Source organism: Dama dama, chromosome 30 (genome assembly GCF_033118175.1).
Source record: "Dama dama isolate Ldn47 chromosome 30, ASM3311817v1, whole genome shotgun sequence".
NCBI classification, from domain to species: domain Eukaryota; kingdom Metazoa; phylum Chordata; class Mammalia; order Artiodactyla; family Cervidae; genus Dama; species Dama dama.
In genome coordinates this window covers 5,172,546-5,186,126 of record NC_083710.1, presented here as the reverse complement: position 1 = coordinate 5,186,126, position 13,581 = coordinate 5,172,546, and the positions used below count along the sequence as shown (strand labels likewise).

Genomic DNA, 13,581 nt, shown 5'->3' with positions numbered 1-13,581 from the left:
TCAGAAGGGGTTCCAGAAAAGAAAGAGAAAGAGAAAGGCTCTGAGAAAATATTTGGAGAGATTATAATCGAAAACTATCCTAACATAGGATGGTAAAAATTCAAGTGCAGGAAACCCAGAGTCCAAAGTCTATACAAGATAAAGTCAAGGAGAAACAGGACAAAACATAGTTAATCAAACTAAAGGGGGAAAAAAAAGAAATAAAAAAATAAAAATATTAAAAATAGCAAGGAAAAATCAACAAATACCATATGAGAAATTCCACATAACACTATCAGCTGATTTTTTAGCAGAGATTCTGCAGGCCAGAAGGGAGTGTAAAGATACATTTAAAGTAATGAAAAGGAAAAAAAAAAATACAATAAGGAGTACTCTACTCAGTAGCACATTCAGCTTTAAAGAAATAAAAAGCTTTACAGAGAAGAAAAAGCTTAGAGAATTCAGCACCACTAAACCAGCTTTACAAGAAACACTAAAGGAATTTCTTGAAGCAGGGAACAAAAGAGAAATAAAAAACCTACAACCCCAACTCAAAACAATTAAAAAAATAGCAATAGAAACATGCATATTGATAATTACCTATTTTAATTTTAATTTGATGACAATTACAATGTTGTGCTGTTTCCATCATACCACAATGAAAATCAGTCACAGCTAGATATTGATAGGCATATGTATAGGCATATACATGTATAGATCCCCTCCATCTTGAGGCTCTCCCTAATACCCACATCCCACTCCTCCAGGTCATCACAGACTGCCAGGCTGGGCTCCCTGTATCACATACCAGCACCCACTAGATATTTATTTTATACATGATAGTGCATATATGTCAACTGTAATTTTTCAGTTCATCCAAAACTTTCTTTCCCTCATTGTGTCCACAGACTGTCCTTGATGCCTGTGTCTCCATTCATGTCCTGAAAATATGTTCATCAGCACTATTTTTATAGATTCCAATTAGTACACTTTAATATATTTGTTTTTCACCTTTTTATTTACTTCACTTTTTATAACAGGCTCTATACCTCATACACCTCACTACCACTTAATGCAAATCCATTCCTTTTTATAGATGAGTAATATTCCCTTTTATATTACTACAACTTCTGTATCCATTCAACTATCAATGAATGTCTAGGTTGTGTCTATGCCTGGCTATAGTAAATAATGCTTCAGTGAACAATGGGATGCATATGTCTTTTAAAATTGTGGATTTCTGAGGTGATATTCCTGGTAGTGGGATTGCTGGGTTATACGGTAGCTTTATTCCTAGTTAAGGAAGCTCCATACTGTACTCCATAGAGGCTGTATAAATTTACATTCCCACCAAAAGTACAAAGAGGATTCCTATTTATCTACATACTCTCCAACATTTACTGTTTGTAGATCTTTCCATGATGGGTATTATGACTAGTGTGAAGTGGTACCCTATTTTAGATTTAACTTGCATTTCTATAATAATTAGTGATGTTGATCATCTTTTCACATGTTTGTTAGCCATCTGTAGTCTTCTTTGGAAAAGTGTCTGTTTAGGTCTTCTGCTCACTTGAGCTGCTTGAGCTGCTTATATATGTTGGAAGCTAATCCTTTGTCAGTAGCTTCATTTGCAAATATTCTGTCCCATTCGGAGGATTGACTTTTTTCATCTTGACGTATTATTTTTTTCTTTGCTGTGCAACAGCTTGTATGTTTAATTAGCTATAATTTGCTTATTTATGTTTTATTTCTATTTCTATTACTTTAGGAAGTGGGTCATAGAGAATCTTGTAATTTATGACAAAGGGTGTTCTGCCTATATTTTCTTCTAAGAGTTTTATGGTTTCTGGCCTTAGGTTTATGTCTTTAATCCATTTTCAGTGGACATAATGACATTAATCATTATGTAGTGTCCTTCCTTGGCTCATAATATTTATTTTAAAGTCTAGTTTACCTGATAAGTATATTTCTACTCTTGCTTTCTTTTGATGTGCACTTGCATGGAATACCTTTTTCCAGTCTCTCACTTTCAGTCTGTAAGTGTCCCTAGGTCTGAAATGGGTCTTTTGTAGACCAAATATATGTGGGTCTTGTTTTCATATACATTCATCCAGTCTGTGTCTTTTGGTTGGAGCATTTCATCCATTTATATTTAAGGTAATTATTGACATGTGTGCGCCTATTACTATTTACTTTGTTGTTTTGGGTTTGTGTTTGTAGGCCTTTTCTTTCTCTTGTGTTTCCTGTCTTGAGAAGTTTCTTTACTACTTGTAAGCTGGTTTTGTGGTGCTGAATTCTCTTAACTTTTGCTTATCTGTAAAACTTTTAATTTCTCCACTGAACCTGAATGAGATCCCTGTGGGCAGGATGTCCACTCTCATTACTATTGTTCAACATTGTTCTGGAAGTTCTTGGCATAATCAGTGAAGAAGAGCAAAAACAGAAGGAATTAAAAGTGGAAAAGAAGACATAAAACTGTCACTGTTTGCAGATACCATGATCCTATAGATAGAAAATCCTAAAGACACCACCAGAAAACTACTAGACCTAATCAATGAACTTAGTAAATTTGCAGGATACAAAATTAATACACAGAAGTTTCTTGCCTTCCTATACACTAACAACAAAAGACCAGGAGGAGAAATCTGGGAATCAATCACATTTAACATAGCATCAAAAAGAATAAAATCCATAGGAATAAAACTACTAAAGTAAGTAAAAAAAAAAAAAAAAAAAAAAATCTACATTCAGAAAGCTATAAGACACTAGTTAAAAAAAAATCAAAGATGACAGAAAAAGTTTTAGAAATATACCATAGTTTTGTGCTCACTTCAGCAGCACATATACTAAAAATTGGAACGAGACAGAGATTAGCATGGCCCCTGCCCAAGGATGACACGCAAATTCGTGAAGCGTTCCATATTAAAAAAAAAAAAAAAAACAAAACAGTACTTGAACTGCAGCATGTTTTGGACAAACTGGGAGATGATGAAATGAGAACTGACCTGAAGCAAGGTTTGAATGCAGTGCCAATATTGTCTGAAGAGGAATTGTCATTGTTAGATGAGTTCTACAAATTAGCAGACCCTGAAGGAAACATGAGCCTGAGGTTGAATTAGCAGTATGAACATGCCTCCATTCACCTGTGGGACTTGCTGGAAGGAAAGGAAAAACCTGTATGTAGAACAACCTATAAAGCTCTAAAGGAAATTGTTGAGCATGTTTTCCAGTCAAGCTACTTTGACAGCATCCACAACCACCAGACGGTCTGTGTGAGGAGGAGGCAGCCTCGGCACCTACAGCTGAAGACCAGGTAGCTGAAGTGGAACCTGAGCCAGCGTAAGAATACACTGAACAAAATGAGGTGGAATCAACAGAGCATATAGATAGACAATTTATGGCAGAAACACGGTTCAGCAGTGTGAAAAGGAGCAGGTAGATGAATGGACAGTTGAAACAGTTGAGGTGGTAAATTCACTCCAGCAGCAACCTCAGCTGCATCTCCTTCAGTACCAGAACCCCACTCTTTGACCCCAGTGGCTCAAGCTGAACCCCTTGGGAGAAAACAGAGAGTACAGGAGCTTATGGCACAAATTCAGGGGCCCTATAACTTCATACAGGATTCAATGCTGGATTTTGAAAACCAGACACTTGATCCTGCCATTGTATCTGCACAGCCGATGAATCCAGCAGAGAACATGGACATACCCCAGCTGGTTTACCCTCCAGTTCATTCTGAATCTAGACTTGCTCAACCTAATCAAGTTTCTGTACAGCCAGAAGCTACACAGGTTCCTTTGGTTTCATCCACAAGTAGGGATATACAGCATCTCAACCCTTGTACCAACCTTCTCATGCTACTGAGCAACGACCACAAAAGGAACCGATTGACCAGATTCAGGCAACGATCTCTTTAAATACAGACCAGACTACAGCATCATCATCCCTTCCTGCTGCTTCTCAGCCTCAAGTGTTCCAGGCTGGGACAAGCAAACCTTTACATAGCAGTGGAATCAATGTAAATGCAGCTCCATTCCAATTCATGCAAACGGTGTTCAATATGAATGCCCCAGTTCCTCCTGTTAATGAACCAGAAACTTTAAAACAGCAAAATCAATACCAAGCCAGTTATAACCAGAGCTTTTCCAGTCAACCTCACCAAGTAGAACAAACCGAGCTTCAGCAAGAACAACTTCAAACAGTGGTTGGCACTTATCATGGTTCCCAGGACCAGCCCCATCGAGTGACTGGTAACCACCAGCAGGCTCCTCAGCAGAACACTGGATTTCCACGGAGCAGTCAGCCCTATTACAACAGTCATGGTGTGTCTCCTGGAGGTTTCCGTGGTGCTTGAGGCTTGATGAATGGATACAGAGGACCTGCTAATGGATTCAGAGGAGGATATAATGGTTACCGCCCTTCATTCTCTACTAACACTCCAAACAGTGGTTATACACAATCTCAGTTCAGTGCTCCCCAGGACTGCTCTGGCTATCAGCGGGATAGATATCAGCAGAATTTCAAGCGGAGGCTCTGGGTAGAGTGGACCATGGGGAGCCCCACGAGGTCGTGGAGGGCCCCCAAGACCCAACAGAGGAATGCCGCAAATGAACACTAAGCAAGAGAATTAATCCAATTCACAGGATTATGTTTAATCGCCAAAAGCACACTGGCCAGTGTACCATAACATGTTACCAGAAGAGTTATTACCTATTTGTTCTCCCTTTCAGGAAACTTATTGTAAAGGGACTGTTTTCATCCCATAAAGACAGGACTACAATTGTCAGCTTTATATTAGCTGGATATGGAGGGGAACTATTTTTACTCTGCATGTTCTGTCCTAAGCGTCATCTTGAGCCTGGCACATAATACTCAGATTCCTCACCCTTGCTTAGGAGTAAAACATAATATACTTTAATGGGGTGATATCTCCATAGTTGTTTGAAGTGGCTTGGATAAAGCAAGATTGACTTCTGACATTGGATAAAATCTACAAATCAGCCCTAGAGTCACTCAATGGTAACTGACAAAACTAAAATATTTCCCTTGAAAGGAAGATGGAAGGAGTGGAGTGTGGTTCGGCAGAACAACTGCATTTCACACCTTTTGCAGTTAAATTGGAGCACTGAACATTTAGATGCATACCAAAGTATGCATGGGCCCTTAATCACACATACAAGGCTGGGTACCAGCCTTAGGCTTTGACATGGCACTATCCATTCTCTGGCCAGACGACTGTGGTTTAAGACACATGTAAATTGCTTTTTGACAGCTAATACCGTATAAGACAAAGCCAAAATGCAAAATTTCAAAAAATTGAAAAATATGCAACAATTAAGGGATATAATCTGGATGGCCGCTTCTGTACTTAATGTGAAATATTTAGATACCTTTTGAACACTTAACAGTTTCTTTGACAATGACTTTTGTAAGGATTGGTAGTATATATCATTCCTTATGATGTACATTGTCTGTCACTAATCCTTGGATCTTGCTTTTTTGTCAGCTAAATTGGTACAGGTACTGATGAAAATCTAATGGATAATGGCAACACTACTGGTCACATGTTTTTCCTGCAGCCTGAAAGTTTTTAAAAGAAAAAGACATCAAATGCCTGCTGCTACCACCCTTTTAAATTGCTGTCTTTTGAAAAGCACCAGTATGTGTTTTAGATTGATTTCCCTATTTTAGGGAAATGACAGTCAATAGTTTCACTTCTGATGGTATAAGCAAACAAATAAAACATGCTTATAAAAAAATAATAATAAAAAGAAAAAAAAAAGAAATATACCATAGTTTTGGATTGGAAGAATCAATATTTTGAAAATAACTATTCTATAAAAAACAATCTACAGATTCAGTGCAATTAATATCGCATTACCAATGGTATGTTTCACAGAATTAGAACAAAAAAGTTTACAATTGGTATGGAAACATAAAAGACACTGAAAAGCCAAAGCAGTCTTCAGAAGGAAAATGGAACTGGAGAAAGCAGACTCCCTGACTTTAGACTATACTATAAAACAACAGTCATCAAAACAACGTGTTACTGGAGCAAAAATAAAAATATGTGGAATAGGATAGTAAGCCCAGAGATAAATGCATGCACCTATTTTCACTTAATCTATGGCAAAGGAGGCAAGAATATACAAAAGAATAATTGGTGTTAGTAAAAAAAAAAAAATGCATAACTACATGTAAAATAAATTAGAATACATCCTAACACTATACACAAAAATAAACTGAAAGTGAATGAAAGGCTTATCTTTAACACTGTGCACTATAAAATTATTACAGAAAAATTTAGACCACTTTTTGACATAAATCATGGCAATATCTTTTCCAGTCCACCTCTTAGAATGATAAGTATAATAACAAAAATAAACAAATAGGTCCTAAGGAAACTTAAAAACTTTTACACAGCAAAATAAAACATAAATAATAATAATAATAATAAAAAGGACAGCCCTTAGAATGTGAGAAAGTATTTGCAAACAAAGCAATGACAAAGGTCTAATCTCCACAATATGCAAACAGTTCATGAAGCTCTGAGGGCTTCCCTGATAGCTCGATTGGTAAAGAATCTGCCTGCAATGCGGGAGACTGGGTTCAATTCCTAGGTCAGGAAGATCCCCTGGAAAAGGGCTAGGCTACCCATTCCGGTTATTCTTGGACTTCCCTTGTGGTTGAGCTGGTAAAAAATCCGCCTGCAATGTGGGAGACCTGGGTTCCATCCCTGGGTTGGGAAGATCCCCTGGAAAAGGGAAAGGCTACCCATTCCAGTATTCTGGCCTAGAGAATTCCATGGACTGTATAGTCCATGGGGTTGCAAAGAGTCGGGAATGACTGAGAAGCTTTCACTCCCATGAAGCTCAACATAAATAACAAATAACCAAATCAAAAAATGGCCAAAAGACCTAAATAGACATTTTGTCAAAGAAGACATGTGGATGGCCAAGAAGCAATTGAAAATATGCTCAATGTTGCCAATTATTAGAGAAATGCAAATGAAAACTACAATGAAGTAACATCTCACACCTGTAAGAATGGTCATCATCAGAAAATCTACAAGAAAATAAATGCTAGAGAGGGTACAAAGAAAAGGAATCCCCTCTTGCACTGTTGGTGAAAATTTAAATTGATACAGTCCCTATGTATGGAGATTGCTTAAAAAAAAAAACAACAACAAAAAAAAAACACTAAACTAGGAATAGAGCTACTATATGAATCAGTAACCCCATTGCTGAGCATATATCCTAAGAAAACAATAATTCAAAACAGCACATGCAAATCAATGTTCATTGCCACACTATTTACAATTGCCAGGACAGATGTAAACGTCCATCGACAGATAAATGGATAAAGAAGATGTGGTGTGTATATTCAACAGTATAATAGTCATAAAAAGCCAAAATTATGTTATTTATAGAGATGTGGATAGATGTAGAGTCTGTCATACAGAATGAAGTAAGTCAGAAGAAAAACAATAATTATATACTTGTGCATGTATGTGGAATCTTGAAAAATGATACAGCTGAACCTATTTGCAGGGCAGGAATGAAAATGCAGACATAACAATCAAATGTGTGGAGGTGGGGATGGGTGGGATGAATTGGTAAATCAGATTGACCTCTGTGCACTGCCATGTATAAAATAGATATGAAGTGCAAATTTACTGTATATCTCAGCTTGGTGCTCTGTAGTCACCCAGATGGATAGAATGGAGGGTTTGGGAAGGGGATCCGATAGAGAGGCAATATATGTATGCATATAGCTGATTCACTTCATTGTATAGCAGAAACAAACACAATATTGCAAAGCTAATACACCTCAAGTTAAAAAAAAAAAAAAAAAAGAACAATCTGGAAAAATAAAATTGGAGTACAAATATTCATATCAGACAAAATAAACTTTTTGAGTTTATAAGAGCAAATATTATAAGAGACAAAAAAGACATTATATAATCATCTAGGGATCAATCCAAGAAGAAGACATAAGTATTGTAAATATATACAAGAGACAAATATTATAAGAGACAAAGCAAATATTATAAGAGACAAAAAGGACATTATATAATCATCTAGGGATCAATCCAAGAAGAAGACATAAGTATTGTAAATATATACGCACCCAGCATAGTAACACCTCAATATGTAAGGTAAACGGTATCAGCCATAAAAGAGGAGATCAATAATAATGCATTATTAGTAGGGATTTTAACATGCCACTTACATCACTCTTTACATCATCCAAACAGAAAATTAATAAGAAAATACAAGTTTTAAATGACACATTAGACCAGATAAATGTAATTGATATTTATAGGACAATCCATCTGAAAACAACAGAATACAAATTCTTCTCAAGTGCATATGGAATATTCTCCAGGATAGACCACATCTTAGGGAACAAGTCAAGCCTTAATAAATTTATGAAAATTGAATTCATATCAAACAACTTTTATGACCACAATGCTGAGATTAGATATCAACTACAGAAAAAAAAAAAAAAAACCTGCAAAAAACACAAGCACATGGAATCCAAGCACTATGTTGCTAAGTAATCAATGGATAACTGTAGAACTCAAAGGGAGAATTGAAAAAATATCTACAGAAAAATGACAATGAAAACATGACAATACAAAACATAGGAGGCAGCAAATGTAGTTCTAAGAGGGAAGTTTATAGTAATACAATCTCATCTCAGGAAACAAGAAACACCTCAAATAACCTATCTTCACACACAAAGCAAGTGGAGAAAGAAAAAGGAACTAAACTTAAAGTAGAAAGAAAGAAATCATAGACATCCCAGCAGAAATAAATGAAATAAAGATGAAAAAAGAATAGCAAAGGTCAATGAAACTAAAAGTTATTTTATTTGTTTTTTTTCTTTTTCATTTCAGTCAAAATGTATTGAATATCTATTGTTTGCAAAGTACCATGCTAAGTGCAGATTCAAAGATGAATGAGATATTCCTAATAAGCTTAAATCTAGTAAAGAGGTCATAATACCACAGATGATATGATAAGAAAGATATAAATAAATATGTGAACATAAAAGAGGAAGATAACATTTTCACCATGGCAGAATCAGAGTAATAATACAAAAAGTTTGGGGCCACATATTTTCAATGTCATAAGAAAGTGAAGGTCATCCAAGGATTGTCAGGACAATGATCAGAAAATGTTTTTTATAAAGGTCCAGATAGTAAATATTTTGACTTTTCTGGGCCACACTATCTCACAAATACTCAACTCTGTCATAATATGAAAGCAGCCATACACCATTTGTAAATAGATGAGTGGCTAGATTTGGCCCACAGACCAGCCCCTGTTGTGGGAGACCTAGGTTGTAATTTGCCAACCCCTGATCTGGGAGACCTTGGATAATAACTTATTCAGCTCACTCTTCACTATTGATTTAAGGTTCCAGACTTACTGATGTTATATGTTAACTTGTAGATTTTTGTCTTGTCTAAATCCAAATAATTTCTGTCTGTAGACAGATAACTCCAAAGTTGCACAGTACTCAGTTTGCATCTAACCCAGTAATCTTATATTCCTATCAGCGTGCTGTGCTGTGCTTAGACACTCAGTTGTGTCTGAGTCTTTGTGACCACATGGAAGAGCCCACCAGGCTCTTCTGCCCATGGGGATTCTTCAGGTAAGAATACTGGAGTGGGTTGCCACACCCTTCTCCAGCGGAATCTTCCCGACCAGGGGTCAAACCAGTGTCTCCTGCATGGCATGTGGATCGTTTATCATCTGAGACACCGGAGAAGCCCATGAATACTGGAGTGGGTAGCCGATCTGTTCTCCAGGGGAACTTACCAACCCAGGAATTGAACCGGGTTCTCCTGCATTGCAGGCAGATTCTTTATCAGCTGAGCTACCAGGGAAGCCCATTCCTATCAGTACTCTGATTTTTGTCTTTCCTTTTCTTTCTTTCTTTTTTTAAATTTTTTTTTTTAATTGAAGGATAATTGCTTTACAGAATTTTGTGGCTTTCTGTCATACAACAAGAATCAGCCACAGGTACACCTATGTTACCTCCCTCCTGAATCTCCTTCCCATCTCCCTCGCCATACCACCCTTCAGTCTGTCACAGAGCCCTGTATGAGTTCCCTGAGTAATATAGCAAATTCCCATTGGCTATCTGTTTGCATATGGTATTGTAAGTTTCCATGTTACTCTCTCCATACATCTCCCTCCTCTCCTCCCACCATGTCCCATACATCTGTTATCTATGTCTGTTTCTCTATTGCTGCCATAAAAACAAATTCATCATATCATCTCTTCAGAGTCCATATGTATGTGTCAGTATGTGATATTTATATTTCTCTTTCTGACTTGCTTCACTCTGTATAATGGGCTCTAGTTTCATACACCTCTTTAGAACAGATTCAAATGTGTTCCTTTGTGGCTGAGGAGTATCCCACTGTGTGTATGTACCGCAGCTTCTTTATCCATTCATCTGTCGATGGACATCTAGGTTGCTTCCATGTTCTAGCTATTGTACACACTGCTGCAGTGAATATTGGGGTACATGTGTCTTTTTCAGTTTTCAGTTTCCTCAGGGTACCTGCCTGTGAGTGGGATTGATGCTGGTTTTATTCCTAGCTTTTTAAGAAGTCTCCATACCGTCTTCCATAATGGCTGTATCAGTTTACATTCCCACCAGCAATGCAAGGATGTTTCCTTTTCTCCACACCCTCTCCAGCATTTATTGTTTGTAGACTTTTTGATGATGGTCATTCTGACTGGTGTGAAGTTGTATCTCATTGCAGCTTTGATGTGCATTTCTGTAATAATAAGTGATGTTGGGCATCTTTTCATGTGCTTGTTAGTCATCCATATGTCTTCTTTGGAGAAATGTCTCTTCAGGTCCCTTTCCCAGTTTTGGGTTGGATTGTTTGCTTTTCTGGGATTGAGTTGTATAAACTGCTTGCATATTTTGGAAATTAATTCTCTGTCAGTTGTTTCCTTTGCTGTTATTTTCTCCCACTCTGAGGGTTGTCTTTTCACCTTGTATGTAATTTCCTTTGCTGTGTGAAAGATTTTAAACTTAATTAGGTCCCACTTGTTTATTTTTGTTTTTATTTCCATTACTCTAGGAGGTAGGTCAAAGAAGATCTTGCTTTGATTTATGTCATTGAATGTTCTATGTTCTCCTCTAAGAGTTGGACAGTTTCTGGTCTTACATTTAGGTCTTTAATCCTTTTTGAGTTTATCTTTGTGTCTGGCATTAGGTAGACATCTAATTTCACTCTTTTGCACATAGCTGTACAGTTTTCCCAGCACCACTTAAGAGGCTCTCTTTTCCCCATTGTATATTCTTCCCTTCTTTGTCAAAAATAAGGTACCCTTAGGTGTGTGGATTTATCTCTAGGTTTTCTATCATGTACTATTGGTCTATATTTCTGTTTTTGCACCAGTTCCATACTGTCTTGATGACAGTAGCTTTGTAGTATAATCTTAAGTCAGGAAGATTGATTCCTCCAGTTCCATATTTCTTTCTCAAGACTGCTTTGGCAATTTGGGGTGTCTTGTGTTTCCAAATGAATTGTGAAATCTTTTGTTCTAGTTCTGTGAAAGATGCCCATGGTAATTTGATAGGGATCACATTGAATCCATAGATTGCATTTGGTAGTATAGTCATTTTCATAATATTGATCATTCCTACCCAGGAACATGGAATATCTCTCCATTTGTTTGTGCCATCTTTGATTTCTTTCATCAGTGTCTTATAGTTTTTGTATGCAGATCTTTTGTCTTCTTAGGTAGGTTCATTCCTAGATATCTTATTATTTTTGTAGCAGTGGTGAATGGGATTGATTCCTTAATTTCTCTTTCTGATTTTTCATTGTTAGTTTATTAGGAATGCAAGTGATTTCTGTGTATTGACCTTGTATCCTGTGAATTTGCTGAATTCACTGATTAACTCTAGTGATTTTCTGAAAGTTTCTTTTGGATTTTCTGTGTACAGTATCATGTCATCTGCAAACAGTGATTGTTTTACTTCTTTTCATCTGATATGGGTTCCTTTTATTTTTTTTCCATCTCTAATTGCTGTAGTTAGGACTTCTAAAATTATGTTGAATAATAGTAGTGAGAGTGGACACCCTTGTCCTATTCCCAGTCTTAGGGGGAATGCTTTCAGTTTTTCACCATTGACAATAAAGTTTGCTGTGTTCTTTTCATATACAGCCTTTACTCAGTTGATGTAGTTTCCTTCTATGCCCATTTTTTAAAGCATTTTTATCATAAATGGATGCTGAATTTTGTCCAAAGTTTTTCTGTATCTATGGAGATTATCATATGGTTTTATTCTTTCAAGTTGTTGATACAGTGTATCACATTGATTGATTTGCATATATTGAAGAATCCTTGCATTCCTGGAATAAACCCAACTTGATCATGGTGTATGAGGTTTTCAGTATGTTGTTGGATTCTGTTTGCTAAAATTTTGTTGAGGAGTTTTGCATCTATGTTCATCAGTGATATTGGCCTGTAATTTTCTTTTCCATGTTGTCTTTTCCTGGTTTGGGTATCAGGGTGATTGTGGCCTCATAGAATGAGTTTGGAAGTGTTCCTTCCTCTGCAATTTTTTGGGAAGAGTTTCAGAAAAATAGGCATTAGCTCTTCTCTAAATGTTAGAATTCCCCTGTGAAGCCATCTGGCCATGGACTTTTGTTTTGGGGGAGATTTTTGATCACTGTTTCAATTTCAGTGTTTGTGATTAGGATGTTCATAATTTGTATTTCTTCCAGGTTCAGTCTTGGTAGGGTGATCTTTTCTAAGTATCTCTCAATTTTCTCTAGGTTGTCCATTTTACCAGCATATAGTTGTTCATAATATTTTCTTTTGATCCTTTGTATTTCTGTATTGTCTTTTGTAAGCTCTCCTTTTTCATTTCTAATTTTGTTGACTTGATTTTCCTCTGTTTTCTTTTTTCTTGATGAGTCTGGCCAGTGGCGTGTCAATTGTGTTCATCATCTCAAAGAACCAGCTTTTAGTTTTATTAATCTTTGCTATTGTTTACTTCATTTCTTTTTCACGTATTTCTGTTCGGATTTTTATGATCTCCTTCCTTCTGCTGACTTTGGGGTTTTTTGTTCTTCTTTTTCCAGCTGCTTTAGATGTAGTGTTAGGCTGTCTAGTCAATGCTTTCCTTGTTTCTTGAAGTATGATTGTATCTATAATCCTCTCTCTTAGAGCTGCTTTTGCTGAATCCCATAGGTTTTGGGTTGTCATGTTTTCAATGTCATTTGTTTCTAGGAATCTTTTGATTTCTTTTCTTATCTCTTCACTAACCTCTTTGTTATTTAATAATGTATTGTTTAATCTTCATTAGTTTGTGGTGTTTTTTTTTTTTTTTTTGCTATTTTTTTTCCTGTAGTTGATATCTAGTCTCATAGCATTGTGGTCAGAGAAGATACTTATATGATTTAAATTTTCTTAAATTTATTGAGGCTTGATTTGTGCCCTAAGATGTGGTCTATTCTGGAGAATGTTCCATGTGCACTTGAGAAGAAAGTGTATTCTTCTGCATTTGGATGGGAAGTCCTGAAGATCTCAATTAGGTCCACTTGGTCTAATATTT

General features: G+C 36.5%; 1 non-coding gene and 1 pseudogene across 1 annotated transcript; both read left to right on the top strand.

The window, feature by feature from the left end:
- Nucleotides 1-2,801: 2,801 nt before the first annotated feature.
- LOC133049800 (U6 spliceosomal RNA) lies at nucleotides 2,802-2,906 on the top strand. The gene has a single exon (XR_009691479.1). It is a non-coding gene; the product is annotated as a U6 spliceosomal RNA (small nuclear RNA).
- A 6-nt stretch (nucleotides 2,907-2,912) lies between these two features.
- LOC133049323 (caprin-1-like) lies at nucleotides 2,913-4,610 on the top strand (annotated as a pseudogene).
- Nucleotides 4,611-13,581: the final 8,971 nt, after the last annotated feature.